General features: G+C 39.9%; 1 long non-coding RNA gene across 2 annotated transcripts in view; it reads left to right on the top strand.

Annotated features, from left to right (window-relative positions):
* LOC119869390 overlaps nt 1-17,826 on the top strand; it is a 111,222-nt gene that overhangs the window by 32,640 nt on the left and 60,756 nt on the right. For both annotated transcript variants that reach the window (XR_005370652.1, XR_005370651.1), the window contains 2 exons: nt 3,450-3,540; nt 5,874-5,994. This is a non-coding gene — a long non-coding RNA (uncharacterized LOC119869390). The remainder of the gene's footprint in view (nt 1-3,449; nt 3,541-5,873; nt 5,995-17,826) is intronic.

Here is a 17,826-nt window from a genome sequence, read left to right as displayed (position 1 = left end):
CTGTCATAACACACATAAAGCCCAACTCTTTAAATAAGAAATTGGTATAGGAATTGACTTATTATCTAGAGAAATGGAAAAAAGATTTTGGGAAAAACATGAAAAATGTGAATATCAAAAAGCTTAGCATGTTCCCAAGCTTTGGAAACCTGGGTATGGGAATGCACCTGAGAAGTCTGAATCCGTTTTTTGCTCATATTATATTTTTTATGAAATTCAGTAATATTCCTGAATGAAAGCAAAAACCGAATTAAGAAGGAGCATTACTTCCAAGATGATGCAATGGGCTATGGGAATGTCTCAGGCTTTAGCTTCAGGAAGACCTGGGCAATAATTCTGACTTTGCAGCTTACAAGGTGCTAATTAACCTCTCTGAGCTTCTGTTTCTACTACATGGCTATTGCACATAAACCACCTGATGTCTTAGGCATTATGTTACTAGACAGACCAACAATATAATCTGATTAATGAAGACCTCACCAATGTAATGTCCATGTCTAAGTACCAGGGAGACTCTAAATTCTTCCTCACATCACTTTCTTTCAGCATGAATAAATAGGGACACGACCTACTAGTCTGAGCTTTATCTCCTCATGTTTTTTTTCTCAATTTTTCTTGCTGGAAGTGCTCAAGGAAAGCAATTGGGATTGATTGGGTTGTTGAGAAGTTGAGATCAGATAAAGGAAAGACCACCCTGGATAATCAGGATTTGTGTAGGGAAGGAAATCCAGAGTTCACCATTTTAAATGTATTGAGTCATACTTAATTACACAGTCTGAAATGACTGGGAAGGATACATTTGTCACAGATAGCATGGCACCGAAGTTAGAGCATGTGAGGTCCTTAATCAGCTACAGGGAAACTTTATGTGCCAGGAAGGTGTCAGGAGTATATACCCTTTGATTCACAGCTTTGCAAAATTTACCAAAAACTTGAGTTAAGAAATAATGTTGGTGAGAATTGGTTGGAAGTCTACACCTAGAATTTATTCCCAGGTTTAAGTTGGACCATCAGAGAGCCTTAAGTTGAACCAGTTGGCCCCTTCCTAATGTTAGCTTTTAGTGATATAGGTATAGCATTTTTGCCATAGACCTTTTTTGAGGAATGTTAAAAGTCACGGCCTAGGACGTGCATCACTATATTTGTGGTAGGGATCCTGTCCTTACCAGAGGTCTGCTTGATTATATTCTTGGAGTTTTTAAATCTTTCCTCTATACTATGAACAAAGTAGATTATTTTCCTTTCCTGTTTGTTTTTTTTTTTTTTTTGAGATTTTTCTAATAATTACGTAAAATCATGCTATTTCCCTGCATAATGATCTTAACTGGCTCTAGACTAACTCCAGAGTAAAATCCAAGTTCCTTTTCAAAGCCTTCATGTCCTTCTTGAAATGGCCTCATGTTACTTACTTAGCCTCACCTCTTCCCTGTAGCCTCTTGAACCTCTGCTCTGGTCATATTGAACCTGAGAACTGTATTCCTTCAGCCTGATGTGTCCTTCCCACAACTGTCTACTGAATGAGTCATTCTTGGAGCCTCATCTCAAATATTAATCCTCAGAAGATGTTGCCTCCCCCAAGCTGACTTCAGAGTTCCTTTGCTTACTTGCTTCAATCCCAATTCAAGCAACACTTCTACTGTCTTGCAATTGCTTTTTTTTGTTTGTTTGTTTTGTTTTCTTTTATTTTGTTGATCTGTCTCCCGTCTAATCTGCGAGTGCCTGGAAGGTAGGATTGGTTTCCCCTTCGCTGCCTTAACTACAGTGCCTGCCGCTGTCTGTGCCTCTTTTCTGTCTTTGCGTGCAAGCTGCCACCCGCCCCTCTTTCTTTCTTCTTTTGGTCCTCATCTTAAACATGGCTTGTTAATAATTTCAGTCAAGTGCTCGGAACAGTTGGAAAACCAGCTCTGACACATTCAAAACTCTTTTTTGGAAGAGGGTATAGTCCTCTAACGGAAGTACTGGTCCAAAAATTCACCTCTGTTTTGATTTTGTGTGACATTTCCCATCATGTAGAACATGATTAGCTGTCTTTTCTAGTGCTTCTTTAGGCCAAGTCTATTAATGAGATTTTGTTTAGTCCAGCATGAGTCAGAGCCAAGCATGTTTGCTCATAGATGTACATTAAAGGAACAGAGTCTGACTGGCAAGTGGCAGCCCAATCTTTAGGGCCGAGGTAATTTTCCAAAGCTGATTTTCTTAGTGTTCAGCAGAGTGGAATGTAATTTTAATTTGCAAAGAGAACTTTGGCTTCCAGAAACATAACTATCAGCTTTTTCTCAAAGCATTTCTCCACAATGATGCCAGAGAGGTCAGAATGGGATAGTTAGAGATACAAACAAATTTAATAAAAAGGAGGCCCCAAACAAATGAAAAAGTATGTCCTGAAATTTTGTTTTACAAAAGGGGAAGCAAAAAAGTTCAGCAAGTGTTCTTGTTTAATGATGTCCAAATACTCATTTAGTACAAATGTAAGTGCAAAGCATCACAGGAATGTATATTTAAAGATATTACAAAGCCAATTTGAATAAAGTTTTAGCTCACCAAGCAGTCAAAGGCATCAAAGACATTTATCTCCTTGCAAAAGATATTTTATGTGGAAGATTCAAATTGGCAAAACTTTTTAATTGGTTCACTTCTACAGTGCAACACATAAAAAGTTTATGGAGGCAACAATTCATTAGATGCTGCAGCATCAGGCCAGAGCACCAACTATTTATAATGCAGCCTGCCATTCACACATGCGGCCACATCAGAATGAGATATGAAAGTTCACCAAGTGGGTAGGTTTTCATTAACCATTCCATTTCCCTTTGTAAAGTTGAGGGCCATACAAATAATTCTTTCACCTTGGCTTTCCTATGTAAAATAATATGCATAATTAAGTGTACTATTCATGTACCAGATGTAATGGAAAGATGATTGACTCCAATGCAAGTAAATGTATAATACAGCAAACTCATAGACGATATGATTCTCTCTTCCTTGCCCTCTTTCTCTCCTTCTGCAACCTATGGTTTCTCTGAACTGGCAGGAGTAGGGCTCACAGGGATAAAAGATGACACATTGATCTCATTTCTGATTCTTCGCAGGGTCATTGATTTGTGAGTACAGAATTAGGAGGACTAGTTTAGGGACATTTAGCCATGTATTCAATGAGGAAAAAGGGCCATATCTCCCACGGGTCTATGGAGATGAGGGTTTTACTGACATTGCAAATGGTAATAGAACCCAGATTTTGGGAGACATTGCTTTGCTAGAGTAACCTTGGGAGCATGAACTTGTTTTTTTCTACTATTTTCTTTTAATAGAGAGGGGAAACAATATGAAAGGCTAGGTATTATACAAAATCAACAGACATTTGCTAGGACTTAGGAGCTCTATTTCTTTTGTTAAATGAACATTTAAAGCTACCTGATGACAGCTACTGTTATGTCTCTTTCACCTCGCAGGAACGACGGTCGAGGGGTTGGGACGAAGGTGACTGGTGTGATTCAGTCTGGTGGGACCGATAGCCCAAGAGGATCAGAACATTGCTCAAGGGTAAGGGGCAAGAGTAGGTCTCAGGGTTAAGGTTAATAGAAATCAGAGTCAGCATGTCCCTCAGATAACATGGATCTCTGAAGCCCACAGACTTCATGGCATGATCTTTTTCCTTTCAGGTGTAACAGGTGAGTTCAGATGAGGAGTTTCAATGAGAACTCATTTCTCTGTTGTATACCCCGCTCTGTGGTTGGAGTTTCTTCCACTCTGTGAAGAGGTACAGCAGTTGGGAGGATATTTATTGTGCATCGTAATTAATAAAGCTTATAATCATCATAATTAGTATTTCTCGAGCACCTACTGTGTGCCGAGGCCCATGCTGGGAGTTTATATTAGGTATCACTTCATTACACTGGATCCCTAGTATAACCCTGAGACATCAGCGTCAGAGACCTCCTTTTATAGAAAAGCGAGCTTCAGAGATCTTGAGTAATGTACCTAAGTCACACCGTGAGTAAAGGAACAGGGATTCAAGCCAAGTCTGCCATCATCCTGCTTCAGAGCATGGAAACCTTTCCTGGCAGTCCCTGGGCATATTCCTTGCTTCTCTTGGATGCCACCAGCATAGAAGTTCTTTTACCTACTGGTGGTTTCGTGCATCTCTCTGCCGTAGGGCGTTCTCCGGATTCTCACGTGTGTTCAGTTAGAACACAGGGCAGGCTGGAGGCACTAAGGAGCTAATGAGGAGCAACCCTCAGTTCTCAACCACTGAGGTTTAGAAAAATGAATATCCTGTTTCCTTGCCCTTTAGCAGTTCTGAGGTGTTTTCTCCACAATCTCTCAGAGTCCCCTATGGGACAAAGTCCCAGTTGCCCACAGAGTAATCCCTCATTAAACTACCTTTTACCTTCCTTCCATCCTTCCTTCCTTCCTTCCTTCCTTCCTTCCTTCCTTCCTTCCTTCCTTCCTTCCTTCCTTCCTTCCTTCCTTCCTTCCTTTCTTCCTTCCTTCCTTCCTCCCTTCCTCTCCTGCTCTCCTCATTTGCTCATGGTGTTTCCTGAGATCACCTCCCAAACACTACCGCTATCCAAGATCCAAATTAAGACAACTATGTTCCCCTGGGGAGGTCTTCCACCTGCTGGTTAATGACAGAATTATGCATTATTTGCAATGAAAACTTAAGACAGATGAGAAAGACTCATTGCATATGTCTGAAGACACTGGGAACTCTGAAACCTAGCTGTCACTTTTGTGCACAGACAGAGCAGGGAGTTTTAGAACAGCACAGGCATAGACATTTCTCCCTTTTCAGTGCAGTGGTCATGTGGAAAAAATATATTTTCCCAAGTGTTTACATCTGGTGTCTGAGCCAGCAGATTTCAGAATTAGTCCTTAAGTTCACTAATAATGTGGGAGTAGTTTAGGAGTGATAAAGTTTAAACATGACCATGTGCCACACAAATGCTCTCCTATACCAACAAGACTGAATTAGAAATGATATAAAGAAAAATGAGCTTGCTACATCTCATTAGGGTGTGCTGCTAGATTTGCATTTTTGTTTAATACTCAAATGCTGCCATGTTATGGCTGAGTCATGACTTCAACATCCTTTAACAAATTAAAATGAGATTGGGTAAACAGACATCTAGAACACCAGGCAAGCATTTATGAGTTTCAAAATGGTGCAGGTGATTAGCTAGAGCTTACCTGGCGAGCAGTGTGCCTGTGAGTAGCCAATTTCCTTCTGATACTTTGAATGTGTTGTATTTATTAGAGTAAATTCAAGTGGTATTTCATTAGTTGAGATAAATGGGTGTATCTATAGGGAAGAAAGATTGGCTAAAAAAAATACCACAGGTATATAGAAATGACATCAGAATCCTGCTGATAATGCAAAAAGAAATAACTTCTTCTGTGATCCCTAGTTTCGTTTCATTATCAGGAAGGGACTATTGCCAGCCTTCAGCATCATATTCCAAATAGGACTCATCCTTTACTGATGAGATAATAGTTCATTTACACCCAAGATTGTAACACAGTTTAGAATTACTCTTTCCCTTTCAATTTGCTTCCCTCTTCCAATATCTGCAGATTCATAGTTGGTTATAAAGAAGATTTGTGGTTTTAAAACATCATCTTATTTTCCTCCTTTTCGCTAACGAGTTGTATAAAATAAGTATGATTTTCCTAATATTCATTTTGAGTGTAGAAATATACAGTTTAGCAAGGAGCATCAAAGCGCTATTAATGCTGCAATTTGGTGACAAAACACCTCTCCGTTTTCAAGTACCTCTTGCTATATTTCTTCATTTCAAAGGATTTATTGTATTATTTCCTTGGCTGTAATGGTTGGGTCCCAGCGTAATAGGCTTATTTTGATATTTTCTCCACAGTTTAAGTTATTTCAATAACGACTGACTCTACCTTTGAATGATGCTCAGCAAACAGGAAAACAGTGGGTGTCCCATTTTGCCTTTTGCTTCTCAGTACCTTCAAGGGATCATGTCATCATTGGTGAGTGTGAGCAGCATCTGAATACTGACTTGGCAGACTCTTCTTCCTCTTTCCATTTGAGGAAAACTGTGGCTCCTGGGCCATCCATTCTAGTTTTTAAAAAAAATTTCAAGCAACTCCTACCATAAGAACCTGAACTTCTAAGATGTAAATATCGATAATAACATGGATCGGAAACAAGTTGTGAACAAATTAGTCCACCTCTCTGACTTAGGCAATTAAGCAGAATCCAGTGCATGTGGTGGTTGCATGTGGCACTGTGGTTCTAACTACTGGATGAATCGGAATTTGGCCTGTGAATCTTTTAGAATTTTACTAGTATGTGATAACAACCACAGGCAGAGAGACAATAAACTCGATTCAGCCTTTGTGACTGAAAAAATAATTGTATTGTGTCCATGTAGGAACATGTTTTCTGAGCCTGTGTGAGGGCTGGGAAAGAGAGGTATTGAACTTCCATTATTAAAGGTAGTTTTTCCTACTATCTGGCTTTATGGACACCATGCTAATACTCTGGGGAGTTTTGGTGGTAGAAATGAACTCAAGAAGGTCAACTGTAAATCTCTCACTCCCTGTTGTGGTTGGCAGGCTTTTAAGGAATATTTATATTTTTGTGCATCCTAGAGTTAAAGAAGTCACAATTCTACAGGCAAAATGTTAGGTATTTAAGGACCCCTACAGTAGATTGGGCATCTACAGAATTTCTTCTTAATGTAAATACAATGTTAAGGAAGTATGAGAAAAAATCTTAACAAAGAAAGAATTTGAATACCATGATACATGTAATTTATTCATATTTAATTAATTTTTTGAAATTAGTCATCGACTGGAACAATAGTGTTCTCAGTGGTTCTTTCTGGCCTGGCAGCTCAGAAACTTTCTTCAGGAGAACCAAGCATCATTGGGCTGTAGGAGGAGAGCCTTCATCCCAAGAATGCACTCTTTGTATTCGGTCAGTGGAAGTAGCTCCTGACTGATTATCCTGCTCCTATTCTTGATTCCCAGTCTGTTTTCCACACGGCAGACAGAGTGATCCACCAACTAAGGTCAGATTCTGTTAGGCTGCTCTCAAAAACTCCAATGGCAGCTTATTTCATTTGTAGTGAAAGTCAGTAGGCATGTAAGCTGACTTCCAAGTTACTTCATGGACAATTTTACCAAATGTTCCATGGATACATATCACATGACCTCTAGCTTTGCAAATTGAGTTGTTTTTTTTTTTTCTCTTCTATCCCAAACCCAATTGTAAATCAAGAACATACATTTTAAGATTTTGACAACAGCATTCAGCTTCTATATCTTATTAGTTACTTTGACACCAGTTGTTAGAAGAGATGAATTTGAAATCTCCGTGGCTTAAATAATACAAGTTTACTCCTTGCTGCCACAATCTTTTGGGTCTATTTCTAGTTGGGCAGCCTTCCACACGGTCAGTCAGGAACCCAGGCTTCTTCACTATTAAGGCTCCTCCTCCCTCTAGGTTCTTGGAGCCTCTCCATGCAGCCAGAGTGTGAGAGAAGAGGTAGGATGTTGCTACAAGATTTTCTGTCCATATTCCACTGGGAATCTGTCACTTGATCCCATTGACAACAGAGGATGTTGAGAAATGCAGTGTGTGCCTAGGAAGAAGAACAAATAGGATTGTCAATTAGCTAGTAGACTTGCCATTTCTTTCTACCACTTTTACCCTGAGTAGACTATGTGGCCTATTTCATTATTTCTCATTTCTCAGTTGTCTAGATCTTGCTCTTAAATAGCCATCCTAGTTGGATGTTGTGTTATATTCTTGGCAGGGAAAGAGCAAGTCTCTGGAGTCAGACAATCCTGAGTTTACCTTATAACTGGGGCACTTACTGTTAGCCTTTGGGTAAATTATTGAACCTCTCTGATCATTAGCTGCTTCATCTGTCCAAGCAGGTATAAAATCCTTGCCTCATGAGATGACTGAATAATAATCATATCAAAGAGTAGAATAGCAGATGTTAGGAGTACAGATCCTGCAGCCAGCCTGTTTGTGTTTGAATCCTGGCTGTATTCCTTATCTGCTAGATGGTCTTGGATGAGCTTCAGTTTCCTCATCTGCAAAATAAGAATCATGACATTATCTACCACCCAGAGGTTTGGGGAAGTAAATGAGGTAATATATGTAAGGCACTTAGAATAGTGGCCATAAACATAAAGTAGAGTAAGTGGCATGTGACTGTTCACTCTAATCTTAAATGCTCTTGATAAATGGTATTTTCCCCAAGTTGTTGCTTGATATGGCTTATTCTTTTCAGCAATTATTGAATACTAAAGAAAACCCCAAAGATTCTCTAAAAGGGCTCTTCAAAGGTAGGATTTCAGGCATATTAATGGGATGTCAAGGAACTTTGTGTAGAGAGCCCTGCCAAATGACCACCTGCTCTGATTATTGCAATGTTGGTTCTGGGTCCTGGAAGAAATTTCTCAAGAGAGAATATTTACCCAGAGCTCTTTAGAGTGATTTTTTTTTTTTAAAGTGTGATGTGAGGTTAAATAGCATGGGACTCATGATCAATTTTGGTGAACAATGGAGATGGGAGGTTATTCAGGGTATTAGGCTCATCTAAGTAGAATATTACAGTCTGAAAAATTGTTTAAAGAGAAATATAATTAGAATAATGGGACAACATAATGGGAAATCAATGCTATTAATGTAACTGCTAATTACTGCATTAGAACATTTATCCAAATCCCTTCTCCTTAAAACTAAAAACGTGAAATTAAGTCACCACGGTAGGCAATTTGTGTAGAGGGACTCAGGGATATTGGATTATGCTGGAAAATCTGCCCAGAACAATTTGTCGTTGTACCAAACATCAAGCTGGATCCTCTCAGTTTCAAGGAGAGAATGTGCTTGGGAAGACTCATTTTTTCACTGCCTTCATATTGGTCATTTTAGGTCTCATGGGTTCTAGGTATTAAAAGTGCTCTAATGTTTGAAATAGAATTTTTGTTTCCTTCCCTTAGGAGTTAGTTTACTGAATGCGGGTCTATTTGACAAAATCACAAAAGCTAGGATTTGGAGTGTTCTGATTACCCTCTGGGAAGGTGGAATGAAGAGCTTGGATTGATTTGGAATTGTTTTGAGGGTAGAACGGACAGTGCAGCATGCCTCGCAGAGAGAATGGTGGTCTCACAATAAACTGAAGGGAATGTGACAACCCAAGTACCTGGAGACTGGGGCTAAAAGCCAGATGTTTTGATTTGAGGTATCAAGGTACAATACAGACTCTGTCTCTTTGGTGTCATTGTGAGTTTAGGTTGGAGACCAGAGAGTTTACCATTTGGGAGGATGGGAGCAGTCCAGAAGTAAGGCGTAGAGTCCAGAACCAGGAGCAGGAGGCTCAGAATCCCCAGGTAAATGGTAGGGATGAAGTTTGTCTTCTTTTTAGTTGTAGAAAAAAGCCCCATATAACATAAAATTCACCACTTTAACCATTTTCAGTGTATAATTCAGTGTCATTAATCCCATTTATAGTGTTATGCAACCATCACCACTATTCCCAAAACTTTTTCATCACCCCAAACAGAAACTGTAACCCTTATGCAATCACTCTCCATTCTCTCCTCCATTAGCCTTTGATAACCTCTAATCTACTTTTTGTCTCTGTGAGTTTGCCTATTTCGGGTATTTCATATAGGTAGAATCCTACAATATTTACCTTTTTGTGTCTGGGTCATTTCACACAGCGTAATGTTTTCAAGGTTCATCCATGTTGTAACATGGGTCAGAATTTCTTTGTTTTTAAGGTTAAATAATACTCCATTGTATTTTTTTTTTTTAGGTTTTAAATATCTTTTTTCAATAGACTATCTTATTTACGTGGATACAGAATCATTTTACATTATTTTTATTTTTTTGGAGGAGGAGAAAGAGGAGGGTGGAGTGGTGGGGAGGGGCAAAGGGGTAGAGAGAGAGAGAGAGAATATCTTAAGGAGGCTCTGCACCCAACACAAAGCCAGATGCAGGGCGCGATCCCACCATCCTGAGATCATGACCTGATGCTTAAATCACTGAGCCGCCCAGGCACCCCTCATTTTACATTATTAGATTAGACACTAATAGATGCTTTGTTTTAATAGGTTATCAAGGAAAACAAAAAGGAAACTATTCAGTAGTGTTCTTGATTAGCCTGTCTTACACAGCAGGAGAATCTGGAAACACATGGAACCTGTACAATTGAGGCTGGAGAACCTGTGTTTTTCTCTGGCTGGACAGTGGAGAACTTCAATGGCTTAGACTGCACTTGCCTTTTCTGAACAAACATTTATACAGGAAAAGAGAAGGACTCCTAGCCCTGAATAGTTTAAACACACTTCTGAAAACAGTGTGAACAGTGTGAGTGGGGAAAACGAAGCCCCTGGCAGGTGGGGCGGACGGGACTCCAGATTAATGAGGTCTGTTGGTCCAGCAAAAGTGCAGGTGTTCCACTCACAGATATATATCTGTCAATGGACATTTGGATTGTTTCTACCTTTTCTTTTTGCTGATTGTGAATAATGCTGCAAGAACATCAGCATTAAAGGGTCAGAGTCTGCTTTTAATTCTTTTGGGTGTATACACAGGAGTGGAATTGCTGGGTCAAATGGTAGTTCTGTTTAGCTCTTTGAGGAACAGCCAAACTGTTTTCCTGGAGTTGTTCTTGAGATCTGTGAAGCTGCTGACAGGTGTGCAGAGGTGGGGATGAGGTCTGACACTAGGAAGTGGAGCAAAGAAGAGGAAAATGGACCACAGGGACACAGCAGAAGCCCCAGCCAGCGGCCTGGCCATGCACAGAGTTGGCATTGCTAATTTGTTCTCAGGTGTGGTCTGTGAACTGGTTTGGCTTTACTTGGGTGCTGGTTTTAATGGCAGCATCTCAGGGCCTGCCCCAGAAGCACTTGCTTGTGCCTGTCTGACGTGCCCGGGCCCCACCTGGGCATCTTGCATGTGTATTCTGAGTGGGGTGCCCAGAGGATCTGCATTTCCAACACGATCCTGGGTGATGCTGGGACTGCTGGTTCCTAGACTACACCTTGATGTGAGGGTCAGCACAGCCTGCATATTGGACTACTGGTGAGTTCTCAAGCATTCCAATGCCTGGCCCCACCACAGAGGTTCTGATTTGATTGGTTTGGGGGGTAAATCTGGCTTTTGGTATTTTAACAAAGTTCTCATGAGATTGTACTGTGCAGCTAGGGTTTGGAACTTCTGTTCTGGGTGTGGACATTGTCTTCTCTCTTGCACGTGTGTCCTACCTCCACACTTCCTGTTTTCTTTCCAACTCTTCTGATTAAAACAGAGTCAAATTCTCAACTGATTGATCTCTCTTTCATTTATCATGTACCTTGCCTGCAGATTAATCTTTCTAAACCAGTTCTGAACAGACTGCTCTCTTGCAGCAACTTTCAGTGGCTCCTCCTTGCCCTCCATGAATCAAAAAGATCTTGTACTCTGAGGCCCTCCCTGGGGTAGCTCCAATCTTCTTTTTCAACCATGTCTCCTTTTTGACCGAGACCTATATATTAGGGAAAATAATTTCTGTCCTCTGAATACACCGTGGGTTTTCCTATCTGTATGATTTTGCTTGGGTTAGCTCTCCATCTGTTTAATCTTTTTTACATATGTGTCAGTCAGAGACCATCCCTATTTTTACTTACTCCTATGAAGACCTTCCCTAATCTTTGCAACCGATGAAATCCTTTTTTGTTTTTTTGCTAGCATTTTTATTTGTTGTTTTCTTACAGAATTTACTTTCCCCCCCCCTCGTATTTCTGGAATTTGTGTTCTTCTCTTACCTTCCTTACTGGATTAGAAACTCTTTGGGGGCCAGAGCCTCTTTTTTGTTCATGTTTGTATCCCCTGCTGGGTCTACTACAGTGCCTAGCACATGGTAGGCATCCCCAAAGATTGGTTAAATTGTGTTAAATTGAGTAATTTGCCTCCATGTTATTAATTCTATTTTGACCTCTCTGCCATATACTGATATTTTAATTTCACTGCCTGGCATTTAGTAGATCCTTAGGGATTTTATTTAAATAAATACTTTACCAAAAGCTCCAAATGTTCTTCATAAACAGGCAATACAACTTCCTTGGTGTCTTCCAAAGTTTACAATGTTTTTATTGTTTACTCTTTGTACTAGTTTGTTTGCATTTTGGCTTCCTTGTGTCCTGAGGCAGGGTGGGATCCATTGGAGGTCAGAGGCCACATTCATTTTAGTTTCAAAGACTCATTATATTCCTAAAAACTTTGGAGCACACTGGTAATGAGCCATGATTCTGGAAAGCCCATCCGGCTCTGATTCTTCCTCAGGTTCAAGTGGGAACTTCTGTGGTACTTAAGTGGGTGATGGGACTTGGAAGGTAATGACGTTTCCTGCAATTAAATCATGTCCATAGCAGTCGCTTGCAATCCTGTAGGAACAATTATAAGGAATCCCCTCTCATTTGGCACAATGAAATATGAATATTTTTCTAACGGGCTAATTAGTGCAGTTATCATTTTTTTTTGGCCAAAAATGTCAATGTGTAGGATTTAATTAGTCTGCCCTAGGATTACAAGATAACTTCTTAGCTTAGTCACTCTGTCAGCATTTTCAGGATTTGGAAGGATGCCAAGAACTATCACCTACACATAAACTTCTAGAAAAATTACTATGAAGAACAGGTAAAGCTCCCCAAAATAAAATCTAAATTGTATGAGTGGAGGAGTTATGACCAAAGGAATACTTAGTTAGTGGAAAGTGTAAAAAAACAGGCCTTGACATCCCATTGCTCTTATTTCTACATTGCAGGACTTAGGTGGTTTAGATGTTGCAGTCTCAGATTTAGACTCTTTTGGTTTCTAGTAGCAGGACCTGATTCTACCTGGCTAAACTACATGGGAATTGATTGATAGGATGTCGGGTAATGAGCAGAAGGAAGGAGACTTGGAATAGCTCAGCCATGCAACATAGGGGATTAGGCAAGTTTCTGGGAGGTGGGTAATAGGGACTGTAGGGGGCAATCTCTTTAGGATTCTGCTGGTGGAATAAACATCTTACAAATAGTTTCAAATCTTTTGATTTTCCAGAAAAAGAGAGTTGGGTTGGCCTATGTCATGGAATAGGTTCAGTCAGGACCTCAGAATGTGTGACCTTATTTGGAATAAGGGTCTTTGCAGATGTAATTAAGGTAGGGTAGAGATGAGGCCATATAGGAAAGGAGTGAACTTTGCATCTAATGAGAGTGGTCTTATATGAGGCAGAAAAGAAGGAGACATGGACACACAGAGAAAGAAGTAATGTGCTATGGAGGCAGATGTCGGAGTGATGTGTCTACAAACTTAGGAATACCAAGGTTTGTCAGCAATTAACATAAGTTGCAAGAGAGGCATGGGACAACAATTTCTCTCTCAAGACTCCCCAGAAAGAACCAACCCTACTGACATCTTGATTTTGGACTAGGTCTGCCTAAACTATAAAAGAATAAGTTTTTCTTGTTTTAAGCCACCAAGTTTGCGGTAATTTGTTTCAATACCTTTAGGAAACTAGTACAGGTTTTATGTCCAGAGAGGTAGGGGACTTGATTGAAAGCCTCCTCGTAACTGTTTGCAATGGGCTAGAGGGACTTCCCCAAAAGAACTCCAATGGTTTTCCTCAAGGAAAAGAGCATGGATAAGTGGACAAAAACCACAATGTCTATTACATACCATAAACCTGAATTTCTATTTTCCCTGGGGAGTCTGAGGGACAAGGATGGGAAATGCATTCTCTAGCTCCAGCCTCAGGTATAATGTGAAGCCCACCGTCAGATTTTGCCAAATTACAAGTAGTAACCAGTCTTTTGTGGGAGAATTAGGGGTATTATTGATGACAAAAAATACAGACAGAAAGACAATGCGTAGGACAAAGGCCTAGTTTACATGGTCAGGGTATGATATAATATGGGTCAGGAAGGTGATCTCTGAAATGAATGAAAATTGACTACTGTATCAATTGAAAGGAGCTTGGAATAATGATCCCACCTCCTTCCTTGACTGGGTTACTGTGATAAATGTATGTTGAACATAGTCAACAGAATAAATTCTAGCCTGTGTCCAGAGAAATCACAAAGGACTAAATGGAAATTGTCTATCTTGTTTGGGTGATTCTACATTCCATTCCCTTTATATTCTGAGGTGTTTGGTGGCCAGAGAGATACCTTTGTGTTTGTTTCCTTTGCAGCTTTAACAATTGACAACAACTAGTATTTACTGAGGGTTTCTTATGAGCCAAGAACCATGCTAAATATGTTACACAGGCATTGTTTTATTTATTCCTTAAACAACTTAACATTGTTCATTTCATTAGTGGCTGACTTTTGGGTGTGAAAACAGAGATTTATGGAGGTTATATATTTGCCTAGGGTCACATAACTGGTAAGTGATGGTACCAGGATTCAAATCCCAGAGTCTTGACCCCCAAGCCTAAATTCTTGAGTAATTGTGTGGCTATTGTGTGTACCTTTATGTGAGTATATCTATCATTTCAATAAAGAATTAGTTTTTTTTTTGTGTTGTTGTAATATTTCCTTCAAAAGTCCAGAAGCTTTGCTCATGTGGCATATTCCTTGGAAACTTTCAAAAGTCAATGGAATGAACCAGAACTTTCTTCATGCCATGAAGTATACTGTCTGCTAAGCTAATCTCTTTCCTACTGGGGAATATGTATAATACCAACTGGTTTAGCTAGAATGAAAATCAATCATCAAGGCCAGTGACAATGCTAAAAAAAAAAAAAAAAAAAAATCAAAAGCAGTTAGCATACAAATGAAAGTGATTCCCTGTAACTCTATGTGGGACAAATTTCCTGAACCACATACCAATAAATCAAGGCTATGGAGGCTCAGTTATAAAGGAAGATAGATGGATTGAACAATTTTTTCTGATACAAATAAGCTGTTTTGTTCTATATATCTATCAGCTAGTTATTCAGGTCTAATTTGGGAATGTGTAAGTAAACATGCCCAAATATATTTAAATACACTTGCATTAAAAGTTGCCAAATAATGCTCCACATCAACACAAGCAAATTATTTCTGGAATCTTTCAAGTGCCTTTTGCATAACTATAATTAGAAATTCTTTGCTATAAAAAAGTAGTCTATGAGGATATCCCTCCCTCATCCCCCACGCCCACCCCCCACCAAACCCCGTTCTTTGAGGTCACATTTTTGTTGTTGTTTGTCAATAGAAGGCTTTTTGAATTCTTTGGACCTGCCTTTGGAACATACCTTCTCAGTTGTGTTGAGTGACTTTCCTCCTGGGATTCTAGAGATTCAGATGAAGCCAGACAGATAAAGCTGCTTCCAGTTTCCCTTATTCCAAGAAGCTGGCTGACCGCAGGGCCTTGGGACTCTGTCAGGTACTGAGGTAATTTGTATCAGGACTTTGGGGCCATAAATCAATAGAGAGGAGGAGGAGTGGGAGGCGAAGAGAGGAGAGGTGTGGGCGGCTGAGGAGGATGGAGAGAGGAGGAGGAGGAGGAGGAGGAGGGGAAGAGGGAGGAGGAGGAGGATGAGGAGGAGGGCGGAGCGAGGAGAGGAAGAGACGAGAAGAAGAAGAGAGAAGAAGAAGACGAATGATTGAGGGGATTCGGTTTATTCTTCTTATGCTCCTTATAATATCCTTCTCCTTCTCCTTCTCAATTGCCATTCCCCTTTCCATTTAATCACTTCTTCTTCTTCTTCTTCTTCTTCTTCTTCTTCTTCTTCTTCTTCTTCTTCTTCTTCTTCTTCTTCTTCTTCTTCCTTCAGATTTATTTATTTATTTGAGGAGAGAGCACACAAGCACACACAAGTGGGGGGAGGGGATGGGGGCCCAGATAATCTCAAGAAGACTCTCCACTGAGTGTGGAGCTGGATCACATTATGTGAGATTATGACCTGAGCTGAAATCAAGAGTCAGATGCTGAACCTACTGAGCCACCCAGGAGCTCTTAGGTTCTTTCTTCTTTTTAAATTTAAATTTTTATTTAAATTCAATTTAATTGACATATAGTGTATAATTAGTTATTAGTTTCAGAGATAGAATTTAGTGACTCATCAGTTATATATAACACCCAGTGCTCATTACATCAACTGCCCTCCTTAATGCCTGTCACCCAGTTACCCCACTCCCCACCTTCCCTCCAGTGACCCTCAGTTTATTTCCTGTGATTAAGAAGCTTCTGCATAGCAAAGGATACAGTCAACAAAACTAAAAGACAACCTACAGAATGGAAGAAGATATTTGCAAATGACGTAACAGATAAAGGGCTAGTTTCCAAGATCTATAAAGAACTTATTAAACTCAACAGCGAAGAAAAAAACAATCCAATCATGAAATGGGCAAAAGACATGAACAGAAATCTCACAGAGGAAGACATAGACATGGTCAACAAGCACATGAGAAAATGCTCCACATCACTTGCCATCAGGGAAATACAAATCAAAACCACAATGAGATACCACCTCACACCCATGAGAATGGGGAAAATTAACAAGGCAGGAAACCACAAATGTTGGAGAGGATGTGGAGAAAGGGGAATCTTCTTGCACTGTTGGTGGGAATGTGAACTGGTACAGCCACTCTGGAAAACTGTGTGGAGGTTCCTCAAAGAGTTAAAAATAGATCTGCCCTACACCCAGCGATTGCACTGTTGGGGATTTACCCCAAAGATACAGATGCAATGAAACGCCGGGACACCTGCACCCCGATGTTTCTAGCAGCAATGTCCACAATAGCCAAACTGTGGAAGAAGCCTTGGTGTCCATCGAAAGATGAATGGATAAAGAAGCGGTTTATGTATACAATGGAATATTACTCAGCCATTAGAAATGACAAATACCCATCATTTGCTTCGACGTGGATGGAACTGGAGGGTATTATGCTGAGTGAAGTAAGTCAATCGGAGAAGGACAAACATTATATGTTCTCATTCATTTGGGGAATATAAAAAATAGTGAAAGGGCATAAAGGGGAAAGGAGAGAAAGGAGAAAAAATAAGTGGGAAATATCAGGAAGGGAGACAGAACATGAAAGACTCCAAACTCTGGGAAACGAACTAGGGGTGGTGGAAGGGGAGGTGGGCGGGGGGTGGGGGTGACTGGGTGACGGGCACTGAGGTGGGCACTTGACGGAATGAGCACTGGGTGTTATTCTATATGTTGGCAAATTGAACACCAATAAAAAATAAATTTATATATAAAAAAAGAATCTCTCATGGTTTGTTTCCCTCTCTTATTTCATCTTATTTTATTTTTCCTTCCCTTCCTCTATATTCATCTGTTTTGTTTCTTAAATTCCATATATGAGTGAGATCATATGATATCTTTCTCTGTTTGACTTTTTTTTGCTTAGCATAATTACCTCTGGTTCCAACCATGTTGTGACAAATGGCAAGACTTCATTCTTTTTTGATGGCTGAGTAATGTATATATACACCACATCTTCTTTATTCATTCATCTGTTGATGGACATCTGGGGTCTTTCTATAGTTTGACTATTGCTGTTATAAACATTGGGGTGCAGGTGCCTCTTTAAATCACTATGTTTGTGTCCTTTGGATAAATATCTAGTAGTGCAATTGCTGGGTCATAGGATAGCTATATTTTTAACTTTTTGAGGAACCTCCACACTGTTTTCCAGAGTGGCTGCACCAGTCTGTATTCCCACCAATACTGAAAGAGAGTTCCCCTTTCTCTGCATCCTTGCCAACATCTGTTGTTTCCTGACTTGTTAATTTTAGCCATTCTGACTGGTGTGAGGTGGTATCTCATTGCAGTTTTGATTTGTATTTCCCTGATACTGAGTGATGTTGAGCCTTTT

Source organism: Canis lupus, chromosome 15, assembly GCF_011100685.1.
Source record: "Canis lupus familiaris isolate Mischka breed German Shepherd chromosome 15, alternate assembly UU_Cfam_GSD_1.0, whole genome shotgun sequence".
In the NCBI taxonomy this organism is placed as follows: Eukaryota; Metazoa; Chordata; class Mammalia; order Carnivora; family Canidae; genus Canis; species Canis lupus.
This window is presented reverse-complemented; position numbering and strand designations above follow the sequence as displayed.